The sequence below is a fragment of the Protopterus annectens genome, chromosome 2.part1 (assembly GCF_019279795.1).
Source record: "Protopterus annectens isolate FY-2018-M chromosome 2.part1, PAN1.0, whole genome shotgun sequence".
In the NCBI taxonomy this organism is placed as follows: domain Eukaryota; kingdom Metazoa; phylum Chordata; order Ceratodontiformes; family Protopteridae; genus Protopterus; species Protopterus annectens.
In genome coordinates this window covers 1,715,554,158-1,715,567,020 of record NC_056729.1, presented here as the reverse complement: position 1 = coordinate 1,715,567,020, position 12,863 = coordinate 1,715,554,158, and the positions used below count along the sequence as shown (strand labels likewise).

The following is a 12,863-nucleotide window of genomic DNA, read 5'->3' as shown; positions in this document are numbered from 1 at the left end:
GGGCAAAATGATTGACTTCAACAATTGGCTAAGCTTCTGGTGTCATTCTAAGGGGATCTAGTGTCTGTCTGCCTGGGATGACATGATCGACGGACCATGATGCTTTGCCAGAGATGGCCTGCACACGTCTCCCCTGGGATTCCGGATACTGGCTATAAGGCTCGTGCCACCCCTATAGTGCATTTTATAGGCAAGGTTCAAACAAACTCACCATCGTAGCAGGTATAAGCGAGCAAAATCTGAGGGTAATGCTACTCTGTGCTAGAAGTCTAAACCTCAAAATGCACTCACTCGAGGCACTCCTTAAAATGGCTGACATCAACATCTGTGCAGTGTTGGAGACCTGGTTCAAGGCTCCAGAGAGTACCCCTGCTTTACCAGGCTATAACTCGTGCCACACATTTCGGCCACCTAACCTGGACCGAAACACTAAAGGAGGAGGTATGTCCATTTTCATTAAGGATATCCACACCTCCAGGTTAGTTGCTCAACATAATGCATCTGAAATTATCCAAGTGCAACTAACGCTGTGCAAGACTGCAGTCCAGGTTGTAGCTTGTTATATATCCTTTGCAATGCCCCAGGATGCCCACTCCACATTTCTTGATATACTGGGTAATATTAAGGTACAGCCCATTGCCCTAATAATGGGCGATTTCAACTACCCCACCATCAACTGGGAAAACTACTCTTGTACTAACTCATTTGTTCAGCGCTTTCCTGAATTCATAAATTCCAACGGCCTGGATTAGCTTGTCCATACCCCCACCAGGGGCAGCAGTGTCCTGGACCTGGTCCTTACCAATATGGGCAACTGATCTTCCAAGCCAGAGGTCAACTCCTCGCTGGTCAGGTCCGACCACAAGCTAATCACCTTAGACATCAATATCCCATCCTCACCCCCATTAAGGAAACCACCGTAAAAAACTTCTCCAAAGCCAACTTCATGCTTCTTAAGACAAAAGTGGCAAGCTTCACGACACCCATACAGATGGAAAATAGAGGAATGACTGCTGAATCCTGTACAAATGCACTGTATAAGCACATACACAAGTGCATGGATTGTGCCATCCCCCAACAGAACCAAGACGCTGTCCTCCAAAAAAAGGACAGAAGGAAGAAGCTGTTGCAAAAGAGAGTAAAATCCCCTGATTGCAGGAACTCCCTCGTCAGCCTCAGTAAGAAGCTGAGATCCTTCATAAAATCCTCCAAAGCCAGTTATGAAAATAAAATTCCCACTGATTCTAAAGACAACCAAAATGCTTTCTACAGCTATGTCAAGAATTTCAATGGCTATACTCAGATCTGGTCTGAGCTAAAGCACAATGGCACTAGAGATACAGAACCTACTGATATTGCCAACAGCCTGGCAGATAGGTTCAGTGCAAACTTCACCCCCATCTCACCTCCAAAGGGCCCATCACTATACCAGAAGAATGCAAAGCCCCTGTAATCATGGCTGCACAAGTAAAGACCTCACTCTCCAAAGCCAAGAACACAGCATCCATGGGACCTGACAACATCCCAGGCTGTGTTCTGCACAAACTACAGAACGAACTGGCACCCCACCTAAGTACCATGTTAGTCATAGCCTCACTTCAGGCTTTGTGCCTACTGAATGGCACACAGCGACTGTTATCCCACACCACAAAGGGGGCGCCACCAAGGACCCTGGGAACTACCGCCCCATTAGCCTAGTCTGCAAGGCTATGGAACGTATCATCTTTGAGTTTATAAGCAAGGACATAGGTAACCTCCAAACTCTGGACCCCACTCAGTTTGGGTTTGTAAAAGGTAGGTCACATCTTCTAAACCTGGTTGACTTCTTTGAAGCAGTCTCCAGAGCCATGGATGAGGGTAAGGTGGTGCACAAAACCTATCTTGACCTCGGCAAGGCTTTCAACACCATCCCCCACTCTGGAATTATAGATAAACTCACTAGTCTAGGCATAAATCCCTGTGTCACAAGATGGGTGGCCAACTGGCTCACTGACAGAACTCACACAGTGAAAGTAGCTGACTCCAAATCCAACTTCAGACCAGTGTCATGTGGAGTACCACAGGACTCAGTCCTGGGTCCTCTCTTGTTCAGCATCTACTTCTCAGAAGTCAGGTCTTTGGCTAAAGAAGTCGCAGACTACTGCAAACTATTTCCATAAAAGAATCGCCTAATGATGTGGACATTCTACAAAGGGGCCTCACAGAGACTGATGCTTGGTGTCAAAGTCATGGCCTCAAGCTCAATGCCAAGAAGGCCATTGTCATCCCCTTTGGGAAAAACACTGTACCCATAAACTACCACATAGGCGGTAGCCTACTAAATACTGAAAGTGTAATAAGAGACCTTGGGACACAGGTGAACAGTAGTCTCTCCTTTGATGATCACATCGCCACACTAATCAGGAAATCCTTCTTCATGGCACACCTAATCACAAAGGGGTTCACCTCCAGAAAAAAAGAGGTCATTGCTCCTCTCTACTCATCCCTCATCAGACCCATTATAGAATACAATGCCCCTATTTGGCATGTACCTCGCAAGACATCTACAACTAGAAATGCCACAGAAATACCTCACTAAGAGAATTACCAGCCTCAAACAGATGCTATATGCAGACCGTCTCAAAAAACTCCAGCTCTACTCCATCACTTAACGCCTACCCAGAGGCGACCCCTGCCTAACATACAAAGCCATGTCAAACCCAAATCTGTTGGACATGCTACACTTAAAGAAACCCCAATCCCTCCGAGCCACATGCTCCAGGGCCCTAATCCTTGCCACCACAATAAACAGAACATGCTGGAGGGATAGATTCCTGCCCCAGAGACTTCCTATGCTTTGGAGCAGACTACCCATTCATGTCAAGCAAAGCTCCTTATTAGCCCTCTTTAAGAAAAATCTCGAAAATTGGATGGGAAATGGAAAATTCACCCTGGGGATCACTTCTGTTGCTCTGCTAGACAGGGGTGCAGGAAAATAACTTTGTTGAGTGGCGAAAGCCAGGGAACTTTTTTTGGCTAGGCTTATGTAGGCCCCAGGGCCGATAGCTTAGTACCTCCCTATGAACCTATTCTTCCTGTACTCCACTCCTTTGGAATTTACCATCTCAGCTCTGTACAGATGCCTGTATTCTGTCCTATTCAATCAAAACCTTTTGTTGTCTGGATTCGTACTGTGTCTCTCCCTCCCGCAATGAATGAAGTAATCTGCTCGATCGTTCATAACTAGATTTCTGGATATTACATTTTTTAAATGATTGAGCCTTCTTAGATTTAGGTTGCAACAAATTTGAAGAAATAGGTAGCATAGTTCTAGTTTACCTGGAAAGTGGTCGTTGAGCAGGTGAGCCAAGAATATCATCAGGGGGTATTTCTGAGATTAAGCAAATTCAAGAATACATTAGTATTGTCACACTTTAATCTTTCAAGTAATCGGTTTGCACTCTGTACTGCTCATTCACCTAGACCATTGGACTGAAGATATTCAGGACTACTATTGACATGTACAAAGTCCCCATTCTTTTGCAAATTTCTGAATCATCTGGCTAGTAAATTGAGTACCATTGTCAGAAAAAAAGTTTGTGTGGGCTACCATGAACTGAGAAATGACGTTTCAACTTGGTAATAACAGCAACTGAGGTTAGGTAGTAGATCAGTCCCAAACCAATTTGAATAAGAGTCTGCCAGAACTAAGTAGTGCTGCTGATTTTTCCACTCAAAAGATATCAGTTGCTACAGTAGACCAAGGGTGGTTCATGAACTGGGATTGAAGTGGTTCTGTTTGCAAATGCGATCTGGTACTATTGCATATTGAACAAGAAGATAAAACTCTATCGGTGTCTTTTGGTAATAAAGGCCAAAATACTAATTCTCTTGCTCTTTTCTCAGTGAATGTGGACCCTTGGTGACCACAGTGAAAAATGTGGATATATCCTTGTTCTAAGGAAGCAGGAACAACAATTTTAGGACCTTTGAAAATAATGCCATCTTCCATCAACAATTAATCTCTGTAAGGAAAATACGTTTGCACTTCAGGTGGTACACTAGATTGCTTTGATGGCCATCCATCATTAATGCAGTGAATGAACTTCTGCAAAATTGGATCAGTCTGAGTGTAATTTCTTAACTCATCAAGTCTAGTAGTGGAAAAAGTACGTATGGATATCACATCAAAGTCAAAAGTTTCTCCGTTAAGCTGTTCTATTGTAATTCTGGGAGATGTGGATAAAGCATCAGGCAGATGAAGCAATTTGCCTTTAGTGCAGACCATTTTAAAATTGTACTTTTGCAATTTGAGCATCATTCTTTGTAATCTCTGAGTGGAATACATAGGCTTCTTTAAAATAGTAATTGGAGGTTAAAAATTAAATACTAACAAAAAACTGATAAAATTAAAAAGCGATACGTAGCTGAAAACCACGGAATAATTTTATTTAACAAAAAATACTGAGCGCTTTCACCCATCACAATGTGGGTTTCATCAGAGTAATCTCATAGCAGAACAGCTTATCTTATATAATTGTCTTTAATCTATCAAATCCCTCAACCAATGAAATAATCAAAAACTAATTAAATAAAAGCAATTTCACTATAAAGGCTTAAAAGACAGAGGTAGATACTAAATATACAATATACCTTATGCAATGCAGCCTTGACAATTGTACTTGAATAACACTTAATATATCAAAAAAAAAATTATATTCATAATTATGTACAAGTGTAAATATTCATTTCATAATAAATGAAAAAAAATATATATATATATTAATAATAAAAATATATAAAAATAAAAAAATATATATATTAATAATGTTAAACAACTTTATATTCACATAATGCACATGTATATATGTTATTGCTTGTATCATATATTCCTAACTATTTAATATTACACCTAAATAGTGACAACATGTATAGTCATTAAAAAATCGGTAAGTATGTAATACTTTTAAATAGTTCATAATAAAATAGTTAAAAATAATTATTAATTTTTGTATTATAATAAATATATGTTTAAATATATATTTTTATGTAGAATATAATATTATATATTGTATGAATTTAATTTTAATTGACTAACTATAGATATGTGTTCATGTATTCCTGGTTTACTACATGCATTTAATCTTAACTGCCATAAACACTCTTTTAACTCAAGCAGTGTGTTGACATCCCCTTCTTTAGTGATACTTTGAGGAATCCTATCTATAACAAAAAAGAGAAATCTCTTAAAACCAGGGCATGTTGTACTGTGCACAAATAATGAATTTGTTAATTTTTTGTTTTTAATATCTCTATTGTGTTCAGCTATTCTTTCCTTAAGCTTCCTTATGGTCTTTCCAATGTAGAATGCTTGACATGATAAGCACGTAGCTAAATAGACTACTAGTTTTGTATTGCAGTTTACATGCCCTGGACACCTAATAGTACGATTGTGACCCTTTATTGTAACATAAGGCCCGTCCCTGATAAATCTACAAGATCTACAAAAAACACATTTTTTCATTTGTGAGTCTCTAAATATAGTCTCACTTTCAAAATAGTCTTTGAGATTCTTACCCCTACTAAAAACTATTGTGGGGGTTTAACCTTAATCTTCTAGGATCTCACTTTGATTAACAAATACTTTATCCCAGACTTCTCTAAAAGTATCCTTTATTAGAAGTACCCTTTATTAGAAGTGCAGTACTACTAAATGGTAGTATCATAGCAGTTAATTTCAAATTATTACTGTCATTGTTAAGTTTTTTAGTTAAAAGAGTGTTTATGGCATATAAATAATATTATATGCTACATAAAAATATATATTTAAACATATATTTATTATAATACAAAAATTAATAATTATTTTTAACTATTTTATTATGAACTATTTAAAAGTATTACATACTTAACGATTTTTTAATGACTATACATGTTGTCACTGTTTAGGTGTAATATTAAATAGTTAGGAATATATGATGCATGCAATAACATATGTACATGTGCATTATGTGAATATAAAGTTGTTTAGCATTATTAATATATATATATATATATTTTTTATTTTTATATTTTTTTATTATTAATATATATATATATATTTTTTTTTTCATTTATTATGAAATGAATATTTACACTTGTACATAATTATGAATATAAAAATTTTTTTTGATATATCAAGTGTTATTCAAGTACAATTGTCAAGGCTGCATTGCATAAGGTATATTGTATATTTAGTGTCTACCTCTGTCTTTTAAGCCTTTATAGTGAAATTGCTTTTATTTAATTAGTTTTTGATTATTTCATTGGTTGAGGGATTTGATAGGTTAAAGATAATTATATAAGATAAGCTGTTCTGCTATGAGATTACTCTGATGAAACCCACATTGTGATGGGTGAAAGCGCTCAGTATTTTTTGTTAAATAAAATTATTCCGTGGTTTTCAGCTGCGTATCGCTTTTTAATTTTATCAGTAATTGGAGGTTGATGATCAGTCTCTATCTGAATAGCTTGACAAATATAATCATGAAACTTAGAGCATGCAAATACTATTGCCAAAAGTTCTTTCTCAGTTTGAGCATACAGCATTTCAGTTTGGGTGAGTGTTCTAGATGCATAGGCTTATTGGTCTGCCCTCTTGGAAGTATAACTGCACCTAGACCAAATACTGAAGTGGCACAGGAAAGAGTAACTGGTTTGTTCAGATCATGGTATCTTATCATAGGTGGGGTGGCAATTTTCTGCTTAAGGTCTTCAAATGCCTTCTGTTGCTTTTCCAACCATGACCATGCAACATTTTTACTTGTGAGCTCTCTTAAACTTGCTGTCATCTCACTGAAGTCTGGTATAAATTTGCCTAAATAGTTGACCATGCCCAGAAAAGGCTGTAAAGCTTACACATTATCTTTTGTTGACATTTCAAGAATAGCTGCTTGTTTGGTTCGGTCTGGTCTCATACATCTACTTGTAAACTAATGTCCTACATACGTAACTTCTGGAAGTCTGAATTTGCACTTCAAAGATTGAGCTTCAAGTTTACTTCACGTGCTCTGTCTAGAACTTTCTTGAGGTTTCTGTCATGCACTGCTTCACCATTGCCTCCAACCACTAGATCTACTACTATGGCACAAGGATAACCTTTAAAAATGGTGTTCCATTATACGCTGGAAGACCTCACTTGCAGAATTTATTCCAAATGGCATCCTTTGGAATCAGTGTCTGCCAAACGGAGTACCAAAAGTAGATGGAAAAGAGGATTTGCGATCCAGCATCACTTGCCAAAATGAACTCTCTGCATCTAAAACAGAAAATACAGTGGCATTCAGTATTAGAGCTGCAACCTCTTCGATTGTGTGGATTGGATGATACGGTCTTTTTAATGCTTTGTTCAAATCTCTTGGGATAGTGCATTTTCTGATTTCGTCTGAGCCTATTTTGTGAGCAGCTACCATGGATGACACCCATTCATTCAGTTGGTTCTGTGACTGGACAAATCACATTTTGCTGCACCATTTTATCCACCTGAGCCTTATCTTACGTAGGTATCAGAACTCTTCTTGCTGGTCTGACTACTGGAGTGATCTCTGGGTCTAATGTCATGGAATACACAACTGGAAGTTTGCCTAACTTATCAAAAACAGCATTAGAACTCGGAAATGTGCTTAATGTAATAAATTTCTTTAGCAAAAGAGATTCATTCTTAAACTATCTTTGAAACCCAATAAAGATTGCGCTGGTCTTTGGACTAAATAGAATAACAAGTTGTAATGGTTCTTGGCCAAATAACATGAAAGCATCACTGAACTTTTCGGTTTGAATTTCTTCACCTCCATAAGCAACAAGTCTCGCACTACTGGCTACATTGAGTTGTTTTAGTTCTCACGCTAGCAAATGTGTCTACTGATGTAACATTACACTTTGAACCAGTGTCTGCTTTGAGCTCTGTGGATCTTCCATTAATCCGGAGAGTACAAAACACTTCACTTCTTGTTAATAAATTCACTGCAACTTTCACTAAGCACTGATGGTACCATTTGCATAGAAAGCTGACTGCTTCAGCTCTACTTGATCGACTTGCTTTTTTGTGTAACCTTTCTTTACAGCTGTGTAAGACTTACTTGATTTGCAAAATTTTTGGAAATGGTTACATTTTTTTTACACTCGTGACATTGCTGACCAAATGCTAATCACTTCTCTCTTTTAGACTCGTGATTCGCACCACAGTTGAGACAGTTAACAATAAAGCTAGATTTGGGTTTTGCTGATTCATGTTTATACTGCAATGAGCTGGCTCTGGAGCTTGCACCTTTCTTGGAACTTTCTAGAAAATTTTTTTTTTTTTTTTTTTTTTTTTTTTTTTTTTTTTTTTTTTTGGAAACCCTGTAGGTGCCGTGTGTTGCATAGTATCTTCTTGTGCTCTGGAGCCAACTGAAACCATGCTCTTGTCACTCGCAAGCATACTTATGTGTTTCTGTCACCTCATGGATTTGATAAATTTCTATGGCCTTGCTCAGTGTTAAATCACTGTCGCGAAGTAAGGTCTTTCTCACAGCAACACTGTCAATACCACATACAAACCTGTCTTTTATCAGCTTTATCATCTTTTAATCACTAAACCGACACGTTTTAGCTCTGTTTCTCAAGTCGATTATATAAGCTGCAAATGTTTCCCCTGGTTTCTGATCTTTTGTGTAAAACAAATGCCTCTCTAATGTAATATTTGTCTGGGGGTTGCACATTTCTCTATACTTGCAGTTCAAACACTTGGGGGTCTTCCCTTGATTCAACTTGTACAACAATATGGCGGTCTACACCTTCTCCTTATACTGCTGGTGCATACACAAATGAACACGATCTTTCTATGGCCTGTGACACTGCTAGGTTTAGCAAAATGAATGCATTTCTGCATGCATCTCTGTCTGCATAAGCTGCTTGTATAAAAATATACTCTTGCTCAGATATTCTCCAGTTCTCCGCAATATTCTGATCAAATACAAGTGGTAGGGGTCTTCGAAATCCGTCTGCCATATTAGCACACACCAGAAAAGTGTTTTGCAAATGAGCATAAACATATACACTTGTGCATTTGCGAGAACTAATGCCAGTAATTGTCCAATGCTTTTGTACATTGAAGTTGTACCTTTGTTGGGCTTTTCAGAATTATGTGAATAAACAAACTTAGTACTTTCGAATAACTGGACTTTACGAAACAAACTTCTTGGACGTTTTGGTTCTTTTGTAATGTCATGGTAAGGGTGAAAATGCCAAAGTCATTTATCATTGTGTGCTAAAGTCATTTACCATCATTTTAAGAAAAATTTGAGAAATTTACGATGCAACTGACTAGCTCACTAACACTGTAATACTTTTGTAATGTCATATTTTGTAAGAAAACACCTTTTATCGGTGTAAGGAACATGTCAAGCAACTGCACAATGCAAATAAGTCGAACATCTGTTGCCTTAAACTCTAACTTTTCAAAGTAATTGCACTTTGCAAATAACTGCATACAGCACACTTAAATGTCCCCAAAATGGCGGTACCTTACTAGGCAATGCTCTACAGTACAAGAATCACTCTGTAATGGCAGCACCTTGCGAATAGACACACCCCAGCACAAGAAACTTTTCAAAATGGCTATACTTTGACTGTATTACACAAAATAGTTGCGCTTTGCACACACAGTAAACTCTTCGAAATGCATGCATAGTAATAAGCACACACTGTAAGCACTTTTACACACTTTGAGATACTGCGAATAACTCTAGTTATGCCCTTGGTACAATACAGAGTTGTAGTTATGCCCAAGTACTGCACTTTGCCTATACACATACTGTTGCCTTGCTTTAGTTTGCTTAATGCGCCCCTTTTCTTTTCTTATTATATTCCTTTTGCTTGTTTAAGCCTGTTTCATGCCCAATATAGTTTTCTCGTGCTCATTTTACTCTAAACATGTCTAACTTTGCCTTGAACACACTCGTTTTTGTTTTAAACATGTTTGTTTTTTTTTTTTTGCTTTAAAGATGCTCGTTTTGCTTTACTGTTAATCGTTTCATTGAATACTTTTATCTTAAACATTTTATTTAGTTAACAAACTTTTTGTACTTTCCACTTGCCTGATAATGCAGTTTGTGCCCTTGTAATGCTCCTTTATTGTCTTTCATATTGAATAATTAGTTCTGTTATTTCTCTGTGCACTTTTCTCTTGGTTTTACCTTCACTGTTGTCTGTGTACCTCATGGCTCTGAATATTCTCTCTTCCATCCCAGTTCTGACACCATGTCACTTTCATGTCTAGCACACGAATAGTCTTAGTGGGTTCTGTTCAAGCAGCTTTATTTCATACAAACAAATTACTATTGTTTGTTATTGACTTTAACTTAAGTAACTTGTATGCAAGCTAATAACTATGATCATGCATGTTCACTCCCAGGCTGCTCCTTCAAAATGACAGTAGGGGTTTGCACATGTGTGGGTTATGTACATGCACGTACAACCTTGTATGCTTCTTAAAGATATAGCACACACTTTACACTATGATCTACAACTAGCTAATAAGATGCCAGAATCAAATACTATACCTTATGTCTGTCAGGTGCAGACCTTAACCATTATACCAACACAGCATTCAGTAGAGTCATTTGGGATTTTGAGTAGGAGCAACATTTGCATTCCCTGAAAAAAATAAGTTTAATGAAAAAATTTATGAAGGGTTACATATAAGACCTGCGAGTTCTTCTCTGTCAAGCTTTGTTTTAGCAGTGGAAGGACCTAAGGATGGCCTCACTCCCCACTGTTGTTTGTCTTGTATCTAGAGCCATTCAGAAAGAAAATAATGAACTCAAAAATACAACTATGTAACTGCTATGGTACACAAGAAAAAGGTAGATCTGATGCTATCCTTGTCGTTATTCATCACAGATGAGTCTAGGATCTGACCCCACAACTTCTGACAGATCCAGAGCTCAAGCTCTTCCCCTTCCTGTAACCCCCTGCTACCTTCTAACCCCTTGATCACGTTTGCCGCTGAATCACTCAGACGTGGTCTCAGGCTCAAATGTAGAATATAGAGTTGAGCGCTGTTTTTTCGTGGCTTCTTTTCTGTCCCTTTGTCTTTCAGGTGTTTCTGCTTCTTGCAAGTCATAGCTTAATGCCTCCCCTCCCTGTTAGAACATACTTATTTTGTATAGCTAGGATGTTCTTCGTGTTTCACTGTTGCAGTCATTACACTTGGGTTATCCTGCTGGCAGGCTACCCTCAGTCGGCCTGAATTCCAAAGTCTAGGTCCAGCGTCGGTTGCTGTCGCCTCTTCCCTGACGTCAGTGCGCCAAGGGTATAAAAGATGCAGCCGACGCCATTTTCTTCAGTATTTTTTGCCGCGCGGTGCCCGAAGCAGAAGCAGTTCGCAAGTGCCGGCCGGCTGACTCCTGAGATTTTCATGTTCGAATTTCAGATCCGAAGTCTTCATTAAAAGCTAAGTACTCCGTTGGGGAAAACTTTTTTCTTGCTCCAGACCGATGTCAGAAAAAGTTAATAATTGTATTTCTTGTGGGAAGCAAATACCTCATAAAGATTTTCATTCTTACTGTATTCCTTGCCTAGGCCCTGACCACGACGTTGCTTGTTGTCGGTTTTGTGCTAGATTTAACCAGCGCACTATAAAGTGCTGGTACGATTTTGCTTTTCACTATTTTGGCAGAAGATTTAATTACACGATGCCATCGGATAGCCAACCGACTACCGCAATTCACAGGAAACACAAAGAAAAAGAAAAGGACAGGCATCCAAGCTCTAAAACCGACTAGGCTTCTTCTAAGCCAGTCGCCGGTTCGCCGGCTCTCAGTGAGGTGCTTTCGCAGCCCCTGACGCCTGCTACTTTGGACCCACAGGCCACTGTAGACTCCCACGTGGAGTCGCCTAGGCCACTGTAAGCTCAAGGTACTAGACCTTTGGAAACTATTCCCTCAGATGCGTCCGGAGCCGCTGAGCAGGCATCGGCTTCTGAGGGTGTTTTCAGACCTACTCAATTGTACATTAAAGCGACTCCAGCTACAAAGGCAAAGACAAAGAAATAAGTACAGCAGCCTCATGGTCAAGCCTCCATGCCCAAAAAACAGATGCTCAAAATGGCTGAAGACTTAATTACTTTGATCAGGGGTTCCCATTCCCCTCCTGATAAGAGGCCTAGGCAAGAGACAGAATATGAATCTTCAGATCAGGTTTCCATTTCTTCAGATTCCTCTTCTGATCAGGAATACTCTCTTCCTCCGTATGAGGATTCTGATGCTGAAGAATCTATCCCTTCAGCCTCACCTCCTGAGGATTACTCTTTTGGGGAAACCTTGCATACCATGAGGGAACATTTCCAGTGGTAGAGCCAAGATTATTCTGAATCTAAGAAAATACTCAGGGACTTCCTTTTACTCCCACAACACAGGCCCCTAGCTATTCCGCCTGTGTTAGACATTGTAGATGTATTTTCAGAGTCCAGTCTGATACCTGACTCCTTACCTCCAGCTCCTGTTAAGCCGGACAGGTACGGCAGGGTGCCTGACTCTCATAAATTCCTTTTCAAGAACCCTGCTGCTGACCCAGAAACTATTTCTCGGCGTCCCAAAGGGGTCAAGGCATCCACTGCAAAAAACCCTACCCCCCCCCCCCCAGACAGGGATTCTAGGGCATTTGACAGATGGGGGAAGAAGATCTACACCTCTGCTACCTTGGCTGTAAGGGCTTTAAATTGACAGTTTCATATGCTCAAATATCAGCAATATATTATGTCACTGCTTAAACAGAAAATGTTGATAAATTCTGAATGTGCAGAAAACAAAGAAATACAGGATTTATTGCATGCAGCTCAGCAAGTTGGCAAGCATACTTTGCAA

At 38.9% G+C, this 12,863-nt stretch overlaps 1 protein-coding gene across 7 annotated transcripts in view; it reads left to right on the top strand.

The window, feature by feature from the left end:
• The window catches only part of EIF4G3 (eukaryotic translation initiation factor 4 gamma 3), a 3,593,176-nt gene that overhangs the window by 2,635,968 nt on the left and 944,345 nt on the right, over positions 1 to 12,863 (top strand). The gene's annotated exons all lie outside the window — the stretch shown is intronic.